Source organism: Neoarius graeffei, chromosome 2 (assembly GCF_027579695.1).
Source record: "Neoarius graeffei isolate fNeoGra1 chromosome 2, fNeoGra1.pri, whole genome shotgun sequence".
NCBI classification, from domain to species: Eukaryota; Metazoa; Chordata; class Actinopteri; order Siluriformes; family Ariidae; genus Neoarius; species Neoarius graeffei.
In genome coordinates, this window is record NC_083570.1 from 123,800,374 (window position 1) to 123,823,804 (window position 23,431).

Below are 23,431 nucleotides of genomic sequence, written 5' to 3' on the forward strand. Positions count from 1 at the left end.
CTTGTTTATGATTAAAATCTAAAGCTCAGATGTGTGCAATATGCAAAAAAAGTGCTCAGTCTGATTATAATATTGGATTGGATTGTGTAAGGCTCATCATACCAACTGCCGTGGAGAAGATCAGGCAGAAACAGTATTAAGTTATTTTACACACATCCTGAAATCATTTTGATAAATAATAATAATAATGAGTTCAATTTATATAGCGCCTTTCACAAACCCAAGGACGCTTTACACAGGAGTTAACAACAACAACAAAAAAGCCACACTAGGAAGAGTAGTGTCAGGTAAAGAGAAAAGTTTTCAAGTTAGCTTTGAAGGAAGAGAGAGTCGAACAGTCACGAAGCGATTGTGGTAATGAGTTCCAAAGTTTAGGAGCAGCAACACTGAAAGATCTGCCACCCATAGATGCCAGTTTAAAATGTGGGACAGTCAGAAGTCCACAGACAGAAGATCTGAGGAAGCAGGAGGGACAGTACAAATGAATTAGCTAACAGAGATAGGAAGGGGGGAGACCATGAAGAGCTTTATAGGTTAAAAGCAAGATTTTGTATTTGATCTGAGAAATAACTGGCAACCAATGCAGTTGCTGTAAAACAGGAGTGATGTGAGCAGTGCGCTTGGTGAGTGTGAGGACTCTAGCTGCTGCGTTTTGGATGGACTGCAGGTGATTGAGCAATGTGGCAGGGAGACCATAAAAGAGAGAATTGCAATAGTCAAGACGAGAAAAAATAAATGCATTGACCAACATTTTAGCATCAGTTTCCAAGAGAAGAGGGAGGAGACGTGCAATATTGTGGAGGAGAAATAAAGCATTCTTAGTAATTAGTTTAAGATGGGGTTCAAACGTAAGGGTGGAGTCAAAGAGAACTCCAAGGTTTTTTATAACTTGGGAAGGACTAATAGACACACCATCAACATCAATAGTAAAACTGGAGAAGTTCAGAACCTGTCTTTTGGTACCTACTAATAGAACCTCCGTTTTGCTAGCATTAAGTTTAAGGCAGTTCTTATGCAACCATTGCTTAAGGTCAGTGATGCAAGGTCAGCTGAACAGAGGCTATGGAAGGGGTGATAGTGATGTAGATTTGAATGGCATCAGCATAACAATGAAAGTTAAGGCCATGGTTATGAATAATCTGGCCTATAAGAGAAATATATAATATAAAAAGAAGGGGATGAAGGACAGAACCCTGAGGCACACCTTGAGCAACAGTAACAGTGGATGATTTATGAACACCAATAGAGATTAGCTGTTGCCTGTTTGCTAGATATGACTATATATATATATATTGTAATAATCTTACGATTAGGGCGGCACGGTGGTGTAGTGGTTAGCGCTGTCGCCTCACAGCAAGAAGGTCCGGGGTTCGAGCCCCGGGGCCGGCAAGGGCCTTTCTGTGTGGAGTTTGCATGTTCTTCCCGTGTCCGCGTGGGTTTCCTCCGGGTGCTCCGGTTTCCCCCACAGTCCAAAGACATGCAAGTTAGGTTAACCAGTGACTCTAAATTGACCGTAGGTGTGAATGTGAGTGTGAATGGTTGTCTGTGTCTATGTGTCAGCCCTGTGATGACCTGGCGACTTGTCCAGGGTGTACCCCGCCTTTCGCCCGTAGTCAGCTGGGATAGGCTCCAGCTTGCCTGCGACCCTGTAGAAGGATAAAGCGGCTAGAGATGATGAGATGAGATGAATCTTACGATTAGTGTGTATTAGTCATATATTTTACGCTTAGCGTTTATTTAATGTCTGGTGTTTATTGCTGCATCATAGTCTGGCTAACGCGACTTCAAAGCTCTGCGAGCTATTGGTCTGGCAAAGATATTAAGCCCAACCATTTCCCAAAGTGCGTGGTTGACCCGCCTCCCTGAAATGCCTCAGTTTGCTACTGGTCGAAGCCAGAAAAGGCTGTGATGAAGCTTAAACCAATCACATCACTCTTTCCTCTGATGTATGTGACGCGACGATAGGATTCTCGCTGAGTCCCATTGATTTGGCTACCAGCGGGGCTAACTGGTAGATTAAACTCTTACCGAAGCCAGTCGGGAGCAAGGCGAAAACGTCCTTCCTTTCAATAAATACCTCCAGGGCTGCTCTTTGCTCCGTTTTCAATGAGAACTTCCCGTTGAATGCTTTCAATACAGCATGATTCTGTAAACAATCTATGGCTTCCAGTCGCAGTTCTACTACGTCACTGCCTTGAACACGCCTCTACCCAGGGCCGTTGGAGATGCTCAAAGTTGATTGGCTCCCGATTTTTCCGGAGCTTGGAAGAGCTGGAGATAGCTTGCCTTGCCAGACTAAGCTCGCAACAGGTCCTCGTGTTGTGTCACGCTTAGGATGGGCGGGCCCAGGCTAGCTGCATCATATGTTTGAGAGTAACACAATTTCAATCTTCTGTATGTCCTGTACATATTGCAGTATTGACAATAAAGCAGACTCTGACTTTGAATTAGCTTTCAATTCATTATATTTCAATCATTATCATTGTATTGACATGGAAGTGAAATTTTTCACATTTAAAGTTTCACCTTTTGTTTTACACAGTGGAATTGAGATGGCACCAAAAGTGGGTTCACTTTATAGGAAACTAGTTTATCACATTGATAAATACCTTCATGGTAATAACCATCACAGTTCACATTGGGGACAGTTTGGTGTTAGCCACTTACTGTGTGACTCGGATAAATAACTTGAACGCAAAGTCACTCACTCACTTGTTGAACATTCATTAAACAGTTTTGAGTAATAAAGGTACCAGTACTTATAAGATCACTCAATGGATCAGGTGTCAAACTGTTTGCATTTGTTTTCAGGTAGAATTACAGTGTGATAGTATGAAAAAAAATGGCATTGCATTCATAAGGTGAAAACATGCCGAGTGCTTTTCTTACTCATTGTGGCAGCGGGGGCGTGGTCTAGCATCAGTCTGTGACAGGAGGGTGGAGTTGGGGAAGTTAAGTGGCAGAATCACTACACCTGTTGTTAATTAATGTGTTTGTGTGTCTTCCCAGTGACCGCGCCCTATTTAAGGAGAGAGAGTGAGAGCAGAGAGAGCTCTCTCGACAACCAGACGGCTGATGTGTGTGCGTGTGTCTGAGTGTGTGTTTGCAACTGCAAAGTGCAAATAAAAGAGAGTTTTGTGAGATCAGTTCTGTCCTGGTGTCCTTCTGTGCTCCACCCACCTACATGGACTGCTACAGTGGTGCCGAAACCCGGGATCCGAGCACAGAAGACAACAGCCCCATGGAGTCCTCCACCTTCGCCGACCTGATCCACGCCCTTGCCACGGCCCAACAGAGCCAGCACCAGGCGCTGCTCGCCCTCCGAAAGGAGCAATAACAATGGTTCGAGGCTCTGGTGCTGGCGCAACAGGAAGATCGTCGGGCGTTCCGGCACCTCCTCGCGTCGGCGGGGTCCACCATCTCCACCACCGCGGGCCCTTCCCCCCTCACCCTCACGAAGATGGGCCCACAGGACGACCCCGAGGCATTCTTCATGCTCTTTGAGCAGGTAGCAGAGACCTCGGGGTGGCCGGTGGAACAGCTCGCGGCATGCCTCCTCCCCCTGCTAACGGGAGAGGCGCAGCTGGCTGCGCTACAGCTCCCCGCCGACCGCCGGCTGGCCTACGCGGACCTTTGCCGGGCCGTCCTCCAGCAGGTGGGACGCACCCCAGAGCAACAACATGAGTGTTTCTGCGCTCTGCACTTGGAGGAAGTCAGCTAGCCATTCGCGTTTGGCCAGCAACTCCGGGACACCTGCTGGCAGTGGTTGAGGGCCGACAGCTGCGACGCCGAGGGACTCATCGACCAGGTGGTACTGGAACAGTTCATCGCGCGTCTACCAGCGGGAACCGCAGAGTGGGTCCAGTGCCACCGCCCGGCGTCGCTGGATTAGGCAATCGAGCTGGCGGAGGATCATCTGGCGGCTGTCCCGACAGCAGGACAGCAGACAACCTCTTCTCTCCTCTCTCTCCCCTCCTCCTGTGTCTTCTCCCCGCCCCATTCCCCCACCGCGGAGATGGGGGCCGGCGCCACCTCAGCCAGCCTGCCGCACCCACGGTGCCCTTCTGTGTCTCCCTTCTGTGTCTGTCTCTCCCCCCCCTCAGGTGAGTGAGCCCCAGAGCACTAGTGCAGAGAGGAAGCCCGGGCCGGTTTGCTGGCACTGCGGGGAACCGGGCCACCTCCAACAGCAGTGCTTGATAATGGAGGTGGGCGCGGTGGTTCGGATCCCCAACGTGCCAGGAGCCGCCCTCGATCAGGCCGGAGCGTATCACATACCGGTGAGTATCCAAGGGGATACATATCAGGCGTTGGTGGATTCTGGCTGTAATCAGACCTCAATCCACCAAAACCTGGTGCAAGACGAGGCTTTGGGGGGAACACAATTGGTGAAGGTGTTGTGTGTGCACGGGGATGTTCACAACAACCCTTTAGTGTCGGTCCACATTATTTTCAGAGGGGAAAAATTTATAGTGAAGGCGGCGGTTAATCCTCGCCTTACCCACTCTTTCATTTTGGGGACTGATTGGCCGGGATTTCAGGGTTTAATGACACAGTACAGAGTGGGTCCTGCCATTTGACAGGGGGAGGTCCCGGTGTCGCTTTGGCGGGAGCAGCTGTCACAGAGCCATCTACGTCATCTCTGCGCCAGAGTGAGGAGCCGCCGGCTCCTCCTCTCTCTATTGGGGAATCCCTCGCAGATTTCCCATTAGAGCAATCGCGAGACAAGACTCTGCGGCATGCGTTTGACCAAGTGAGAGTAATCGATGGTCAAACGATCCAGCCGAACGCCACCCCGTCCTTCCCCTACTTCGTGATTATGAAGGATAGATTATACCAAGTGACGCAGGACACTCAAACTAAAGAGCGAGTCATGCAGCTTTTAACTCCGAAGAGCCGCCGGAAATTGGTATTCAAGGCGGCTCACTTTAATCCCATGGCTGGACATTTAGGGCAGGATAAAACACTAGCCCGAATAATGGCCCGATTCTATTGGCCGGGGAGTCGCAGCGATGTCCGTAGGTGGTGTACGGCATGCCGCAAATGCCAGTTAGTAAATCCAGCGGCCATTCCAAAAGCGCTTTTGCACCCTCTACCGTTAACCGAGACCCCATTCGAAAGAATTGGGATGGATCTCGTCGGGCCATTAGATCAGTCAACACGAGGGTACCGCTTTATATTAGTTCTGGTGGACTATGCAACGCGATACCCGGAAGCAGTGCCTCTTCGCAATATCTCAGCACGCAGTATTGCGGAGGCACTCTTCCGCGTCATCTCCCGAGTTGGAATCCCGAAAGAGATTCTGACTGATCAAGGCACCTCGTTTATGTCACAAACACTGAACGAACTGTATGGGTTATTAGGTATTAAGCTGATCCGCACCAGCGTGTATCACCCACAAAAGGACGGTTTAGTGGAACGGTTTAATCGCACCCTTAAAAACATAATTAAAAAATTTGTAAGTGAGGACGCGCGTAACTGGGATAAATGGCTCGAACCCTTGCTCTTTGCAGTGCGAGAGGTCCCCCAAGCCTCCACGGGGTTCTCCCTGTTTGAATTATTATATGGGCGTAAGCCGCGTGGCATTTTAGACGTGCTGCGGGAAAATTGGGAGGAGGGACCTTCACCAAGCAAAAATGAAATTCAATACGTTATTGATCTGTGCGCAAAACTCCACACACTCACACACCTAACCCAGGAGAATTTGCGGCAGGCCCGAGAACAGCAAACCCGCCTGTACGACAAGGGTACGCGCCTTAGAGAGTTTGCACCAGGAGAGAAAGTACTCGTACTGTTGCCCACATCGAGCTCTAAATTAGTCGCCAAGTGGCAAGGACCCTTTGAGGTCACACGGCGAGTCGGGGACGTCGACTATGAGGTAAAGCGAATGGACAGGGGTGGGGCGCTACAGATTTACCACCTCAACCTACTCAAACTCTGGAACGAGGAGGTCCCCGTGGCGTTGGTGTCAGTGGTTCCGGAGAAGGCGGAGTTGGGGCCGGAGGTTCAAAAAGGAACATTAGCATCACGTCCCTCTCCGGTCCCCTGTGGAGACCACCTCTCCCCGACCCAACTCCCGGAGGTTGCCCAGTTGCAGACCGAGTTTTCGGACGTGTTCTCACCCCTGCCCGGCCGCACTAACCTCATAGAGCACCACATTGAGACGCCCCCGGGGGTGGTAGTGCGTAGCCGCCCTTACAGGTTACCCGAACACAAGAAAAAGGTGGTTCGGGAAGAACTCGAGGCCATGCTCGAAATGGGCATCGTCGAGGAGTCCCACAGTGACTGGAGCAGCCCGGTGGTCTTGGTACCCAAGGCCGACGGGTCGGTCCGGTTCTGTGTGGACTATAGAAAAGTCAACGCGGTGTCTAAATTCGATGCGTACCCAATGCCTCGTATTGATGAGTTGCTCGATTGGCTAGGCATGGCTCATTTTTACTCGACACTGGATTTAACAAAGGGTTATTGGCAGATCCCCTTGACTCCATTATCCCGTGAAAAAACGGCCTTTTCCACACCGTTCGGCTTACACCAATTCATCACACTTCCTTTTGGGCTGTTTGGGGCACCCGCTACGTTTCAGCGGCTGATGGACAGGGTCCTCCGCCCCCACGCCACCTATGTGGCAGCGTACTTAGACGATATCATTATTTATAGTAATGACTGGCCGCGGCACCTACAACACCTGAGGGCCGTCCTTAGGTCGCTGAGATGGGCGGGTCTCACGGCCAACCCAAAGAATTGTGCGATTGGGCGGGTGGAAGTACGGTATCTGGGCTTCCACTTGGGCAACGGGCAGGTGCGTCCCCAAATTAACAAGACTGCAGCGATTGCGGCCTGCCCGAGGCCCAAGACCAAAAAGGGGGTGAGACAGTTCCTGGGGCTGGCTGGCTATTATCGTAGGTTTATACCTAATTATTCAGACTTCACCAGCCCACTGACTGATCTGACTAAAAAGGGGGCACCAGATCTGGTCCAGTGGACGGAGCAATGCCAGCGGGCTTTTTCTAAGGTTAAGGCTGCGCTGTGTGGGGGGCCACTTTTACACTCCCCTGACTTTTCTCTCCCCTTTATGTTGCAGACGGATGCGTCGGACAGAGGGCTGGGGGCCGTTTTGTCCCAGCAGGTGGAGGGGGAGGATCGCCCCATCTTGTACATTAGTCGCAAGCTGTCGGTGCGTGAGGGGCGCTACAGTACCATCGAGAAGGAGTGCCTGGCGATCAAGTGGGTGGTCCTTGCCCTCCGGTACTACCTGCTGGGACACCCTTTCACCCTCTGTTCTGACCACACGCCCCTCCAGTGGCTCCACCGCATGAAGGATGCCAATGCGCGGATCACCCGTTGGTATCTGGCACTCCAACCCTTTAACTTCAAGGTGATCCACAGGCCGGGGGTGCAGGTGGTCGTGGCGGACTTCCTCTCCCGTCGGGGGGGGGGGGGGGGGGAGGAGTCAGCTGCGGGCCAGACAGCTGCCCGGCCTGAGTCGGGCGGTGGGGGTATGTGGCAGCAGGGGCGTGGTCTAGCATCGGTCTGTGACAGGAGGGCGGAGTCAGGGAAGTTAAATGGCAGAATCACTACACCTGTTGTTAATTAATGTGTTTGTGTGTCTTCCCAGTGACCGCGCCCTATTTAAGGAGAGAGAGTGAGAGCAGAGAGAGCTCTCTCGACAACCAGACAGCTGATGTGTGTGCATGTGTCTGAGTGTGTGTTTGCAACTGCAAAGTGCAAATAAAAGAGAGTTTTGTGAGATCAGTTCTGTCCTGCCGTCCTTCTGTGCTCCACCCACCTACATGGACTGCTACACTCATATACATGCATTTGAAGGAGGATTGTGCAACCAGTATGAAGTTGGTGAAAAATGGAGAGGAAACAGGAGCTGTAACTGATTGCATGTTCTCTTTTTAATTAATAACGATTTGTAGATTATTAGCAGCAGTTAGTTTTGTGGGGGATTTTGATGCCTCTTAATTACAGAGGGATAAAATTGATAAGCCACACCATGAAGCTATGGGAAAGGGTATTGGAGGGGAGATTGAGAAGAGAGGTAGCAATCTGTGAACAGCATTACGGGTTTATGCCAAGGAAGAGCACGTTGGATGCAGTGTTTGCTTTAAGAATGTTAATGGAGAAGTACAGGGAAGGCCAGAGAAAGCTACATTGTATGTTTGTAGACCTGGAGAAGGCATACGATAGAGTACCGAGAGATGAGTTATGGTATTGTATGAGAAAGTGTGGAGTGAATGAGAAGTATTTTAGAGGGGTGCAAGACATGTATGAGAACAGTGAAACAGCAGTGAGGTGTGGAGTTGGAACGACTGAATGGTTCAAGGTGAAGGTGGGACTCCATCAAGGATCTGCTTTGAGTCCTTTCTTGTTTGCCATAGTGATGGATAGCTTGATGGACGAAGTGAGGCAAGAGTCACCATGGAACATGATGTTTGCGGATGATATTGTGATATGTGGTGAAAGTAGAAAGGAGGTTGAGTTGGGTTTGGAGAGATGGAGGGATGCATTGGAACGAAGAGGACTGAAGGTGAGCAGTATCAAAACAGAATGCTTGTGCATCAATGAGAATGGGGATGAGAGTGTAGTGAAGATGCAAGGAGTAGACGTAAAGAAAGTTGGTGAATTCAAGTACCTGGGGTCAACTGTGCAGGAAAATGGGGGCTGCGATAGTAAGGTGAGAAAGAGAGTGCAGGCAGGGTGGAGCAGTTGGAGAAGGATTTTGGGAGTCGTTAGCGATAGGAAAGTCCCAGCAAAAGTGAAAGGTAATAGAATAGAATATACTTTGTCATGTCCTACATGAAAATTGTCTTTGGTCTCACTGACAAAAATAATACAAAACACATAAAAAGGAGGGGAAAAAACACTTTCATTCCATTAGACAAACATATATCCAAAGAATTAACACAGCACCTCACATGTAACCTACACACATGCATACACATCATATCAAGTCAGTAGTACCAATTCCAGCTCATCTATAGTGCTCTTGGCCACACTTCCTTTCCATCTAGCTTTTCCATAGTTTATTGACCAGAGAAATTGCATTTGGGATAAAAGGATCTTTTATAATTTTTTTTTCCTTGCCATGTGTACTCTATATCGCCGCCCTAGAGGAAGCAGCTCAAACTCAGAGTAAAGGGGGTGGGTATCATCATCTAATATGTTCATGGTTTGTCTGTGTACTGCAGTGCTGTGTAAATTTTCTCGTGTTTTTTGAGGTTGTCCTATAATTTTCCCTGCCATTTTAACAATTCTGGACAACTTGTTCTTATTATATAAGGTCAAGTGACCATACCAGACAGAGATATTGGAGGTAAGGACACTCTCTATCAGACTGACATATGTTCTCTCAAGAATATTACAGCTGACTCCAAAGCCCTTCAGTCTTCTGATTAAAAATAGTCTTTGGCTAGCCTTTTTACATATAGCATCAGCATTTTCAGTGTTGTTCAAGATGTATAAGACAGTAGTGAGACCAGCTGTGATGTATGGATTGGAGATTGTACCCTTAACAAAGAAGCAAAGTTGGAGGTGGCGGAGTTGAGGATGTTAAGGTTTGCGATGGGAGTTACAAGGTTGGACAGGATAAGGAACGAGCACATCAGAGGGACAGCATATGTGGGGAGCTTGGGAATTAAGCTAAGAGAGATGAGACTGAGATGGTATGGGCACATCCTGAGAAGAGATGCAGAGCATGTGGGAAGGAGAATGTTGAGGATGGAGCTGCCAGGCACATGAAAATGAGGAAGGCCAAAGAGGAGATGCATGGATGTGGTGAGAGAGGACATGAAAGTGGCAGGTGTGGGAGAGAAGGATATGGAAGACAGGGAGCAATCGGGGGATTAGATTAGATTAGATTAGATTAGATTAGATTAGATTAGATTAGATTAGATTAGATTAGATTAGATAGAACTTTACTGATGCCTTTGGGAGGGTTTCCTCAGGGAAATTAAAATTACAGCAGCACCATTACAGGAGAATCGAAAATAGAGAAAACTTTGAGATAAATTAAATTAAGTATTTATTTATATATATATATATATATATATATATATATATATATATATATATATATATATATATATATAAAAGAATATGATATGGGGGGGGGGGAGGCCAGCAGGAGAGGTATTGCACATTAAATTGCACATTTATATTGCACATTGTCCAGTATTGCTTTTTGTCAGGCTAGGCTACTGCTGCTCCTTCCCGTCCTCTGTCCTCCTATTACCCCTCCTCGCCCCCAGAGAGGAGTTGTACAGTCTGATGGTGTGAGGGACAAAGGAGTTTTTAAGTCTGTTAGTCCTTCACTTGGGAAGGAGCATTCTGTCACTGAACAGGCTCCTCTGGTTGCTGATGACGGTGTGCAGAGGGTGACTGGCATCGTCCATGATGTTCAGTAGTTTGTCCATAGGCCTATTCTCTGCCACCATCACCAGAGAGTCCAGCTTCATGCCGACCACAGAGCCGGCCCGCCTGATCAGTTTGTCCAACCTGGATGTGTCTTTCTTGGATGCGCTGCCTCCCCTAGCACACCACGGTGTAAAACAGGACACTGGCAAACACGGACTGATAGAACATCCACAGGAATTTCCTGCAGATGTTAAAGGACCACAGCCTCCTCAAGAAGTATAGCCTGCTCTGTCCCTTCCTTTACAAGTGGTTGGTGTTGCAAGTCCAGTCCAGCTTGCTGTCCAGCCACAGCCCGAGGTACTTGTAGGAATCCACAGCCTCCACCTCAACTCTCTCAATCAGAACTGGTCGTGACCTTGGTCTGGACCTCCCAAAGTCAATGACCAACTCCTTGGTCTTCGAGGTGTTGAGCTGCAGATGGTTCTTGTTGCACCAAATGGCAAAGTCCCTCACCAGGCTCCTATACTCCTCCTCTCTGTCGTCCCTGATGCACCCCACGATGGCTGTGTCATTGGCGAACTCCTGAATGTGACACAGCTCCGAGTTGTAGCAGAAGTCCGCGGTGTACAGGGTGAAGAGAAGAGGGGCCAGCACCGTGCCCTGGGGTGCTCCAGTGCTGCTAATCACAGTGTCAGATGTGATGTCCTTCAGCCTGACGTACTGCGGCCTGTCGGTGAGGTAGCTGGAGATTCAGGTGACCAGGCAGGGGTCCACTCGCATCCTGTTCAGTTTGTCCTGAAGCATAAGGGGCTGGATGGTGTTGAAGGCACTCGAGAAATCCAAGAAGAGGATCCTCATTGTGCCATTTCCCTTATCCAGATGCGAGTGGGCTCGGTGTAGCAGGTAGAGGATGGCGTCTTCCACACCAACAACTACCCGGTATGCAAACTGCAGACAGTCCTGAGCATGTTGCACCTGGGGTCTGAGGAGACTGAAGAAGAGCCACTCAAAGGTCTTCATCAGATGTGAAGTGAGTGCCACCGGTCGGAAGTCATTCAGCTCACTGAGCCGGGTCTTCTTGAGAACTGGAACGATGCATGATGTCTTCCAGAGGGTGGGCACTCTCCCTAGCTGCAGGCTGAGGTTGAAGATGCGTTGGAGTGGTTCACCCAGTTCAGCAGCGCAGGTCTTCAGTAGTCGGGGACACACCTTGTCTGGGCCTGCTGCTTTCCTAGGGTGAAGCTTCCTCAGTTGACCTCTGACCTGGTCTGCAGTGATGCATGGAGGAATCTGTGTTGAGGTGGGGGAGGAGGGGGCTGCTGCGATGACTGGGGGGAGGTATGTTGAGGGAAGAAGGAGAGATAGCTACAGCAATATCAGCAATATTAATGACTCCACACTTGTACTAACATGAGTCAAAAGAATAAACTTTATTTTATACCACATTATCTTTAGATTGCAGTTAACCATTTGCACCACTTCACATTGGCTTTGATGTCAAGTCAAGTCAACTTTATTGTCAAATATGCTATACATGCTCGACATACAGCACAGATGAAATATCAGTCCTCTCTGACCCACGGTGCAACAGGCAATGCAATAAATAAAAATAGAATAATTGAAAAAACAAACAATATAAACAGTATAAACACTCTAGATAGGAACTAGACATAGACTAAACACTTAAACAATATAAACAGTATAAATAAACAGTATAAACACTACAGCCTTAATAATCTCAAATGTTATTTTCAGATTTAGTGCATTTTGCAGTCAAATCATGTTTTGCGCTGCATTTCCTGACATGCATCTGTCCCCCTGTCTCCTAATGCAGCGACTGAAAAATCTTTAATGAGTGAATTCTTCAGGTTAGGAGGCAATGACAAACCATTGCTTTATTTCTGTCTTCTCTGGAGAGTAGAAGATAACATCAACACCATCGACAGGACATTTTCAGCATCTCCTGCTGCCTGTTATTCTTCTGCCAAAACCAGAAGTTCATGTGTTTTATTTCTCTCTTCTCCAAAACATAAAAGATGACATCTAAATATTCAGTAGGATGTTTTCAGCATCTCCTGCTGCATCTCTTTCTGATTTTTGCACCACTTCACATTGGCTTTGATGTGCTACAGCCTTAATAATCTTTCTGATTTTTGGAGGAGTATTGACAGCATCATATTACTTTGGTCATGGCCTTTTGGTTTTACATTTCAAGGAGAAGCCTGTGGTTCAGAGTATGGTATTAAAGGTTGTCACATTACAGATGACAGAAGACAGTATTACAAAGCCCATGGTGTTATGTTTCATATCGATGGCGATTTACCAAACCTGATAAACATGCCACGTCCACACCAGAAGTGTGTGTGGATGAACATGGAGTCTCCTTTATAATACACCAAGATGGACTGGAACAGATGATTTATTCAATCTGACTGCAAATTATAGGAGAGATTCAGATGTCTGGGTGCCTTATGGGAGAATCATAGAAGTCTCTGAGAAGGACAAATCCTTTACAATACAACCAAAGGACAAATTGGTGTGCTGGGTCATCAGTAACTGGAACTCCAACTATAGCAGAGTGAAATATTTTAATGAACTGAGCAAACACGTCAAAATAGAGGCTTATGGTAGATCCTTCAACTGGTACATTAAGGACTATAAGGCTACCTTGTCTAGTTGTAAATTCTACTTCTCATTTGAGAGCTCCAGCCACAAATACTACTTCACTGAGAACCTGTTTAACTCCATGAAAGTTGGCACAGTTCCTGTGGTTCTCAGTCCACCCAGGGAGAACTATGAGGAATTCCTTCCTGCAGATTCATTCATTCATGTGAACGATTTCAAATCCCCTCAGGAACTTGCAGAACATCTCAAATTTCCAGACCATAACCAGGAAGCTTATGAGCACTACTTCACCTGGAGACAACGCTTTACTGCGAAACGTTCACATTTTGGGCGAGAACATGCTTGTCATATTTGTGATCATATAAGAAAACACAAGGGCTACAGAGTGTTTAGAGGTCTCAATAAATGGTACTGGGATTAGCTAGCAGTTTATTTTCAAAGCATATGTAGACTCTTGCATTGGGAAAGACTTTAATACTAAACCATGCTTCCACCTGCTACATTATTCCATTTAAGGATATATTCCTGGTTCATAAAGATTACCTGTATATTTTCCTTGTCATGGAGTGCATTATTGAATATTATATTTCATGCATATTAAGAGGGTGTGGTTGGGTGACGAATGACCAGGTAGATGTCCTGTTATGGACAACAGAAGAATGTTCCATTTATACAACACTTTCTGAACACTCTTTTCACAGTTGACGCAATGAGAAACTATAATAAGGAAATATGAAAGATTTGGGAGAAAATGTACATTTTAAGATTTGTCTCAAAATGACAGAAGAAATGTCCATGGATTGGTTTGCAAGTAAGAAGCAGTTGATTCTCTGTGAAACAGGTAACCAGTGTTTGGTATGAGTAAGGATTCTTGCAGATGAACTTTGCATATGGTGGCATCCATTTAGGGTTTTACTCGAAATGCCAAACAACAGAATTTTAACCATGAGCTTGTGAAAGCATGAATCATGTTTATCATTGAAACTAAATGAAGCACTGATGGAAGCAGTTTTGGTCAGTGACCCAAGGCGGGAGGGAAAGGCGCATGCGTTTTCAGGTCAAAGCTCAGGTGGGGTTTACATTAGACCGTATCAGCGGATCATCAGATTAACGTTTTTAAAACGATTAGTGTGCACACAGCAACACCAATACACAATTCGCGTGCACACAGCAACGCCAATACACGGATACGTTCGGCTCCGCAGGCATCCTGCGCTCCAAATCACTCCGCCCTGAACAGCGAGTGCCCTCTGGAGGGTGCGCACTCCGGCCCTGCGCAGCTCACAGAGCGCGCGAGTGAAGCGCACGAGCAGTGATTTGGGACTGAGCCGCTGTGTGTGTGATCTCAGTGCATATCGGGCATGCGCGTCACTTACCACTTGCAAGTGGAAGGATGGCAAGCCGAAAGACAATCATAACTACACAGTGGGCAGTATTTGCATCAGTATTTGCAGTATTTTCATACTTTTATACTCTTTAATGAAAGGTGATACAAGGCGGAAGTCCGCGCCGTTTTTCAGCAGTCGCGTCACATGACCAACGCCAGCGAATCAGGAAGGTGGATGTCACAGTGACGTTGTCCAATGACGACGCCAGCTAGAGCTCAGCACAGCGTATCCGCGTATCCGCGTATTCTCAATGTTTACACAGCACCGGACCAGACACGATCTGGATTGAATTCGTGGACCCTGGCGGATTCCCGTTTCCCGGCGTTTCCAGGCGTTTTAATGTAAACAGACAGTGCATCCGTGAAGAAAACGGGACAGATACGGTCTAATGTAAACTTGGCTTCAGGGTTGCTGATCTGAAGGTTGGGGGTTCAGGTCCCAGTACTGCCAGGCTATCACTGTTGAGCCCTTGAACAAAGCTCTTAATCCTCCATACTCCAGGGCTATTGAATTATGGCTGACCCGGTCTTCTAACGCTAATTTATTAACAAGCTTTTAAAATCATCATGTTTAAGATTATTACTCGTATCACTGAATTAGAGCACAAAAAAAAATTTAATAAGTTTAGAAAGCGTCTGTACTTACCAAAGGAAAGTGTATAATCACTGAAAAGTTTTTGTAAGGATATGTTTACATGACACACACATTTTATATTATATATATACACACACACGCAAACAGTGGTGCTTGAAAGTTTGTGAACCCTTTAGAATTTTCTATATTTCTGCATAAATATGACCTAAAATATCATCAGATTTTCACACAAGTCCTAAAAGTAGATAAAGAGAACCCAGTTAAACAAATGAGACAAAAGTATTATACTTGGTCATTTATTTATTGAGGAAAATGATCCAATATTACATATCTGTGAGTGGTAAAAGTATGTGAACCTTTGCTTTCAGTATCTGGCGTGACTCCCTTGTGCAGCAATAACTGCAACTAAATGTTTGTGGTAACTGTTGATCAGTCCTGCTTGGAGTCTGGCTTGGAGGAATTTTAGTCCATTCCTCCATACAGAAGAGCTTCAACTCTGGGATGTTGTTGGGTTTCCTCACATGAACTGCTTGCTTCAGGTCCTTCCACAATGTTTTGATTGGATTAAGGTCAGGACTTTGACCTGGCCATTCCAAAACCATTAACTTTATTCTTCTTTAACCATTCTTTGGTAGAACGACTTGTGTGCTTAGGGTTGGTGTCTTGCTGCATGACCCACCTTCTCTTGAGATTCAGTTCATGGACAGATGTCCTGACATTTTCCTTTAGAATTTGCTGGTATAATTCAGAATTCATTGTTCCATCAATGATGGCAAGCCCTCCTGGCCCAGATGCAGCAAAACAGGCCCAAACCATTAACCAAACCATTAACCATTAACCATGAACAAAAAAACCACAAACCATTAACCAAAAACCAAAAACCATTAACCAAACCATTAACCAAACCATTAACCATTCTTTGGTAGAACGACTTGTGTGCTTAGGGTTGTTGTCTTGCTGCATGACCCACCTTCTCTTGAGATTCAGTTCATGGACAGATGTCCTGACATTTTCCTTTAGAATTTGCTGGTATAATTCAGAATTCATTGTTCCATCAATGATGGCAAGCCGTCCTGGCCCAGATGCAGCAAAACATCTACCATCTACATACTACCACCACCATGTTTCACAGATGGGATAAGGTTCTTATGCTGGAATGCAGTGTTTTCCTTTCTCCAAACATAACGCTTCTCATTTAAACCAAAAGTTCTATTTTGGTCTCATCCGTCCACAAAACATTTTTCCAATAGTTTTCTGGCTTGTCCACGTGATCTTTAGTAAACTGCAGATGAGCAGCAATGTTCTTTTTGGAGAGCAGTGGCTTTCTCCTTGCAACCCTGCCATGCACACCATTGTTGTTCAGTGTTCTTCTGATGGTGGACTCATGAACATTAACATTAGCCAATGTAAGAGAGGCCTTCAGTTGCTTAGAAGTTAACCTGGGGTCCTTTGTGACCTTGCCAACTATTACACGCCTTGCTCTTGGAGTGATCTTTGTTGGTCGACCACTCCTGGGGAGGGTAACAATGGTCTTGAATTTCCTCCATTTTTTGTACACAATCTGTCTGACTGTGGATTGGTGGAGTCCAAACTCTTTAGAGATGGTTTTGTAACCTTTTCCAGCCTGATGTGCATCAACAATGCTTTTTCTGACTTCCTCAGAAATCTCCTTTGTTCGTGCCATGATACACTTCCATAAACGTGTTGTGAAGATCAGACTTTGATAGATCCCTGTTTGTTAAATAAAACAGGGTGTCCACTCACACCTGATTGTCATCCCATTGATTGAAAACACCTGACTCTCATTTCACCTTCAAATTAACTGCTAATCCTAGAGTTTCACATCCTTTTGCCACTCACAGATATGTAATATTGGATCATTTTCCTCAATAAATAAATAAATGACCAAGTATAATACTTTTGTCTCATTTGTTTAACTGGGTTCTCTTTATCTACTTTTAGGACTTGTGTGAAAATCTGATGATGTTTTAGGTCATATTTATGCAGAAATATAGAAAATTCTAAAGGGTTCACAAACTTTCAAGCACCACTATATGTGTGTGTAATGGACAGTACCTATGTCCGCTAGTAAAGGAAAGTAATTCCTTCTAGAGGGTTAGAAGGAAACAGATTTAAGTCCGTGACCCCCCAAGCCTACTAACTCGAACCTAGTTTACTAGCCACAAAAGGGTATATTATAAAGGCTTTAGTGATTTTAAATTAAATGTCACAGTGATAACCTAAAGGATAGTGCACAAAATTCAGTGTCTGTATATGTGAGAGACTTACCCTGCATGGCCCCAAACCACAATGCCCTGGCAGTATCGGATGACACACCCCCTACTCCAGAGAAGTTATACACACACAATAATTACACCACTTGGGCAATACTCAGATTCAAAATGGATATTTATTAAGCAGAACTGTCTAATTAAGGTAGAGAAATAGAGAGATAGAAAAAAATAAATTTAGAAAACAAGATAATAAACTCACCTTTATCTGTTTGAATTTACTTTGTACTCACTGTTCACCCTAAACTGAGCACTCAGTTATAACTAACATTATCTATCTTAATATTCAACCATTAGGTTTAGTTCAAAATGCATACAAAACTCAAAGGAAACTTACACAAGGAAGTTAGGAAGCTATAATGACAAACTTAAATTGAATGGCGCGTATCCTAAACCCAGGTCTTCAATTCACCTCAACCCTTAATGGCAATGTTCAGTTCTTCTTCACGAGCAACAGTTGCACTCGCATGGCAAACAACAACAGTCTTTTGGTTTTAAAGCAAAATGGCTTTGCGCCGGTGAAAACGTCCTTCAAAAGTTCAATTGTCCAACGAAAAAAACTCCACCCACACCAGGGGCGATTTCTCAGAGACAACAAGGGAAGCCGAGCTTCCCCTAAAATTCTCTCCCCAAACTGCGGCATCTATGATGTTGAATTCTCATTAAAACAATAACTTGCATAACATAATATATGCCCAAGATTGTATTTACGTTCATAACTATCCTGTAACTTAGTTGAGTGATGTCTGATGAACTTGCAGTTCGCTACGAGAATCACCTTTGCTGCCAGGCTGTAACCAGCATTGCCAGATACTGCTGACGTTTTCCAGCCAAAATATGTTCAAAACCCGCCAAAATGCACTTAAAACCGCCCAATCTGGCAACACTGGCTGTAACCTTTCTTATTTCAATGGGCTCTATGGACTGGCAGCCAGGTATCTGTTGCAGTCTATGAGACGGCTCTGAACAGCCAATTTCGGCTAGTTGTTATTGGTTAAAATCGACAAAATCGTCACTTCCAGGGAAGCCGGGCTTCTCTGGGACTAAACGAGACAGTGGGATGGGCAAGAAGCCGGGCTGATGAAGGATTATTGGAGGTGGTGTTTGAAAGACATGAGGAGGGCGGGCTCTGTACTTTGGCATCGGCGAGGAACACGGAAGCATGATCAGTCAGTCCCTAGCAGATGTCGAGAAAGTGTAGTTGTGTGCCAAAGTGCTGTCCGACTTTCTTTTCATATAAACGTTTCTTCTCATTGATGTCTCTGTACATTACTCTGTAAATAAATGTAAATATTACACGTTGTGCTCTGTTAACTTTCATCCATTCTATCAGTTTGATCATTCGTGAATTCACTCGTTTATTTCATTTGTAGTTCAATCTGGTTGTAGGCTAGCTTGAGCCTTATTGGGATCTGCAGTGCTAGCTGCTAACAGAAATTGGTGAAGTCTCTGGAAAGCACAACCAGCTAGTATGACAGGGTCACAGACCATTTTCTGGAAAAGGAGCGGAGGGCAGAATTTGTGTATAAATAGTGTGCATCATATAATGTTCATGAATCTGAAGTGTGTATATTGTTCAGTAATGTTAAGAGAATGGTGGGCTCTGTGTTATAGGTTATACCTGGGTATAATATTCAAGGTTCTGTGTGTTGCATAGCCTACCTGGTTATGAATTTCCAGACTGTGTTGCAGAAGATGTTCAAGGATGTGTTGCACAGCTGGGTGTTGTGTTAAAGACTCTGTGTTGCATATCAGGGTATGATGTTCAAGGCTCTTCGTTGAATAGCCAGTGATTTTTGGATGTTTGATATTTTTGATTAAGGATATGAGGCACTAGCCTGGCAAGCCAGACTATAACATGAAATGTACAAGCAAAAATACTTTCTACCACTAGGTAGGGTTGTCTAGTTCACTGTGCTAATGGGGCACACCTTTCTATGCTTTGATATCCGGCCTACAGGTTTTACGATGAATGCGTAAAATGGGCTTCCTGTGTTTTAAAAACCAGCAGCCGCCACTGACCCACACATGCATAGGTGGATGGCTGAGCAGCAAACGAAATCCTTACTTTCAATCCTCGTAGATAAAGTAACAAATTAAACATGAATAATGTCCGTCTTCAACAACGCTACTAGTGTGCGTCAAACAATTTAGATCAGGCGAGACAATAGCTGCAGTCTCGACTAGGCTGTGGCTAACAAATGGCACAAAACAGACAAGGAAATTGTCACTACGATCCCACAGGATTACTTCACCTCGTACCGCTGGATCAGTCTCTGGTTGGCAGGGAACTGCAAACTGCTTAGCGAGCGAAGTCTAGGCAAACGAATCCCTTCACGACTCTGAGCCCCTCTCCTCGGCAGGTGTACCAACGCTTCTTGGCTACGCACTCCAAGGCACCTCTGGCAGTCACTAGTTGTTGCACAACTGGGTTTTAAGTTGCAGAAAACAAACGCTCCACTTCTGTCTTTAGGGCTTCACATATCCCGTGGCACTCAACGTTATTGCCACGCACCTTCCGCTCTACTTCCTATTTAGTTTTTCTTGTTGTGTCTCTTCTGGCTCTCACGCATCCGGTCGCATTCCTACCTGCTGATTGGCTACTGGTTATGAATGCATTCATATGAGGGATTCTTAATTTAAAAAACAAATTACAGAAAGAGGAAAAATACACGCACACCTCTTCTATCCACCACATGTGCAGATGGAATTGCCAGTGTCAGCAGTTTGTAACAGTCAGAGGTAAAGCTCAAACTTTAAGTTTTTTGACAAAACAGAGGATTTTACGTTTTGTATTTTTCACATTTTGTTGTTGAGGTTCTAATCAATGTCACCTAATCTGGAACACCTGATTCTAATTTTATGTACTTGTATGTGTGATAAATGTAAGGGTGTACTTACTTTTTTTGGACTGATTTTTATTTATTTATTTATCTCATCTCATTATCTCTAGCCGCTTTATCCTGTTCTACAGGGTCGCAGGCAAGCTGGAGCCTATCCCAGCTGACTACAGGCGAAAGGCGGGGTACACCCTGGACAAGTCGCCAGGTCATCACAGGGCTAACACATAAACACAGACAACCATTCACACTCACATTCACACCTACGGTCAATTTAGAGTCACCAGTTAACCTAACCTGCATGTCTTTGGACTGTGGGGGAAACCGGAGCACCCGGAGGAAACCCACGCGGACATGGGGAGAACATGCAAACTCCACACAGAAAGGCCCTCGCCAGCCACGGGGCTTGAACCCGGACCTTCTTGCTGTGAGGCGACAGCGCTAACCACTACACCACCGTGCCGCCTTTATTTATTTATTTTTATTTTTTTATTTAAATTATGAAACTGATGACAAAATGCCAATTTGATGTGTTGTTTGTTGGAGTATATTCCCTTTATCTGTTGGTGCTGTACCAAAGAGAGTGAAATGTTTCTACGCTCTACTATGAAATGTTAAATTCTCTACTGATGTAGAACTACTGACTGTTAAATGCAGACCCTTTTATTTATCCCAGGAATTCACTGTTATCAACACAGCAGTGTACATTCTGCCCAGCGCAAACATCAGAGAAGCCCTGAATGTCCTATACCATTCCAAAAGTGAACTGCAATCTACACATCCTGAAGGAATTTTCATTGTGGCAGGGGACTTTAATCAGGCCAATATGAAAACTGTGTTTCCTCACTTCCACCAATATGTAGATTTTGCAACCGGGGGAGAGAACATGCTGGACCTGGCTTACAGCACCATCAAATAGGCATTCAGGGCTGCACCCAGCCCCCACCTTGGCTCCTCAGACCATCTCTCTGTGATGCTAATACCTGCATACAAGCCCCTGCTGATCAGGAAAAAACCCCACAGTGAAGCAGGTGAGGGTTTGGCCTGTGGGAGCTATAGAAGCATTACAGGACTGCTTCGAACACACAGACTGGAACATGTTCAAGGCAGCTGCTACAGACAATGATCACACGCAGGTGGAGGAGTATGCTGAGTCTGTCTCTGCATTCATTCAGAAGTGCATGGAGGATGTTAGTGTGATCAGAAACATCTCCACACGGGTCAATGAGAAACTCTGGATGACCAGAGAGGTACACATAATGTTGAAAGCATGGAATGACGCTTTTAAATCTGGCGACATGGTGGCACTCAGAACAGCTAGAGCCAACCTGAACCGTGCCATAAGAGCTGCAAAGCGTGCCCATGGCCAGAAAGTGCAGGACTTCTTCCATGACCCCACAAACACCAGACGAATGTGGCAAGGTATCCAAATCATCACAGACTACAAAGCTACCCCCTCCCCCATGATGACAACATCAACTTTCTCAACAAACTCAATAACTTCTTTGGGAGGTTTGAGGCACTCAACACCACTCCTGTGAGGAAATTTATTCCTTGCCCTGATGAGCAGCCGATCAGTCTGGACACAGCTAATGTCCGCAGAACCCTGAGGAGAGTGAACACACGGAAAGCAGCCGGTCCTGATGGCATACCAGGACAGGTGCTCAAAGAATGTGCTGATCAGCTGGCTGGGGTTCTCACGGACATCTTCAACACCTCGCTGATCCAGGCTATGGTACCAACATGTCTAAAGACTGCTACAATCATCCTGGTGCCTAATAAACCCATAATCTCCTCCCTCAATGATTACTGCCCTGTAGCACTCACCCCCATAATGATGAAGTGCTTTGAGAGGCTGGTAAAGGACCACATTGTCTCCAGACCCCCCCCCCATATACACACACACATATTCGACCCGTACCAGTTTGCTTATCGCCCTAATTCCTCCACAGAGGACGCCATCTCCTTTGTATTCCATCTGAGCTTAGAACATCTGGAAGGGAAGGACACACATGTACGGATGTTGTTTTTGGACTTCAGCTCGGCATTCAATACCATCATCTCACAGCACCTGGTGAGCAAAGTGGCCCCTCTTGGTTTCAGCTCCCCCCTGTGTAACTGGCTGCTTGACTTTCTCACCAACAGACATCAGTCTGTGTGGGTGGGCAACAACACCTCCAGTATCATCTCCCTGAGCACCGGCTCCCCTCAGGACTGTGTCCTGAGCCCGCTGCTATTCACCCTGATGACCCATGACTGCTGTCCCGGGTCCACTACTAACCATATCATGAAGTTTGCAGATGACACAACAGTAGTGGGCCTTATCCAGGGTGACAACAATGTGGCCTACAGAGAGGAGGTGATACACCTAGTGGACTGGTGCAAAACCAACAACCTGGTCCTGAATGTCGCCAAAACCAAGGAGATCATCGTCGACTTCAGGAGGAGTCAGTCCACTCACACATCACTCATCATCAATGACACAGCAGTGGAGAGAGTCAGCAGCACAAATTTCCTGGGGGTGCAGATAACGGACACTCTGACCTGGTCCCATCACACCGGGGCCCTTGTAAAGAGGGCTCAGAAGCGCATGCACTTTCTGCACCGGATGAAGAAGGCACATCTCCCCCCTCCAATTCTCACCACATTCTACAGACACACTATAGAGAGCATAGTGACTTGCTGCATCTCTGTCTGGTCAGGAGCCTGCAGAGCCTCTGACTGGAGGTCCCTGCAGAGGGTGGTGAAGACAGCGGAGAAAATCATCGGGACTTCACTTCCTCCGATACAGGATATTGCAGAAAAATGCTGCCTGACCAGGGCTTCCAACATCAGCAGAGACACCTCCCACCCCCACTATGGACTGTTCTCACTGCTGGTTTCTGGAAAGAGGCTATGCAGCCTCCGGAGTAGAACAGCCAGGTTCTACAACAGCTTTTTCCCACATGCCATAAGACTGTTGAACCGAATTAAACCACCACCACCGAGGCAAAATACTTTATATTCAGGCAATACGCTTTAAATTGTATATAGGATTTTATACACAGTTTTCTTATATATTTGCATTTTTTTAGGTAATATACTTGCTGCTGTTTCGTTCTGCACTACACCGAGCCAAAGCAACGAAATCTCATTCTGATGTGCATTGTTTGATGCAAATTTGAATGACAATAAAGAAAGTCTAAGTCTAATGTTTGCTGGTTTACATATGTCTGTGAAGATTCTCAGTCATCCAGGTCATAGTAAACTGTGGGTGGTAAAAGAGAGCAACTGGACTTGCTTGAAGATTCTTGAAGACATTTCACCTCTCATCCGAAAGGCTTCTTCAGTTCTGTCT

At 45.9% G+C, this 23,431-nt stretch overlaps 2 protein-coding genes and 1 pseudogene across 9 annotated transcripts in view; all 3 read left to right on the top strand.

Moving 5' to 3' along the window:
* LOC132882239 (NACHT, LRR and PYD domains-containing protein 12-like) overlaps window positions 1-23,431 on the top strand; it is a 1,431,284-nt gene that overhangs the window by 695,427 nt on the left and 712,426 nt on the right. The gene's annotated exons all lie outside the window — the stretch shown is intronic.
* Window positions 1-23,431, top strand: part of LOC132875336 (interferon-inducible GTPase 5-like) — a 66,082-nt gene that overhangs the window by 36,596 nt on the left and 6,055 nt on the right. The window lies entirely within an intron of this gene.
* LOC132875846 (4-galactosyl-N-acetylglucosaminide 3-alpha-L-fucosyltransferase 9-like) lies at window positions 12,478-13,402 on the top strand (annotated as a pseudogene).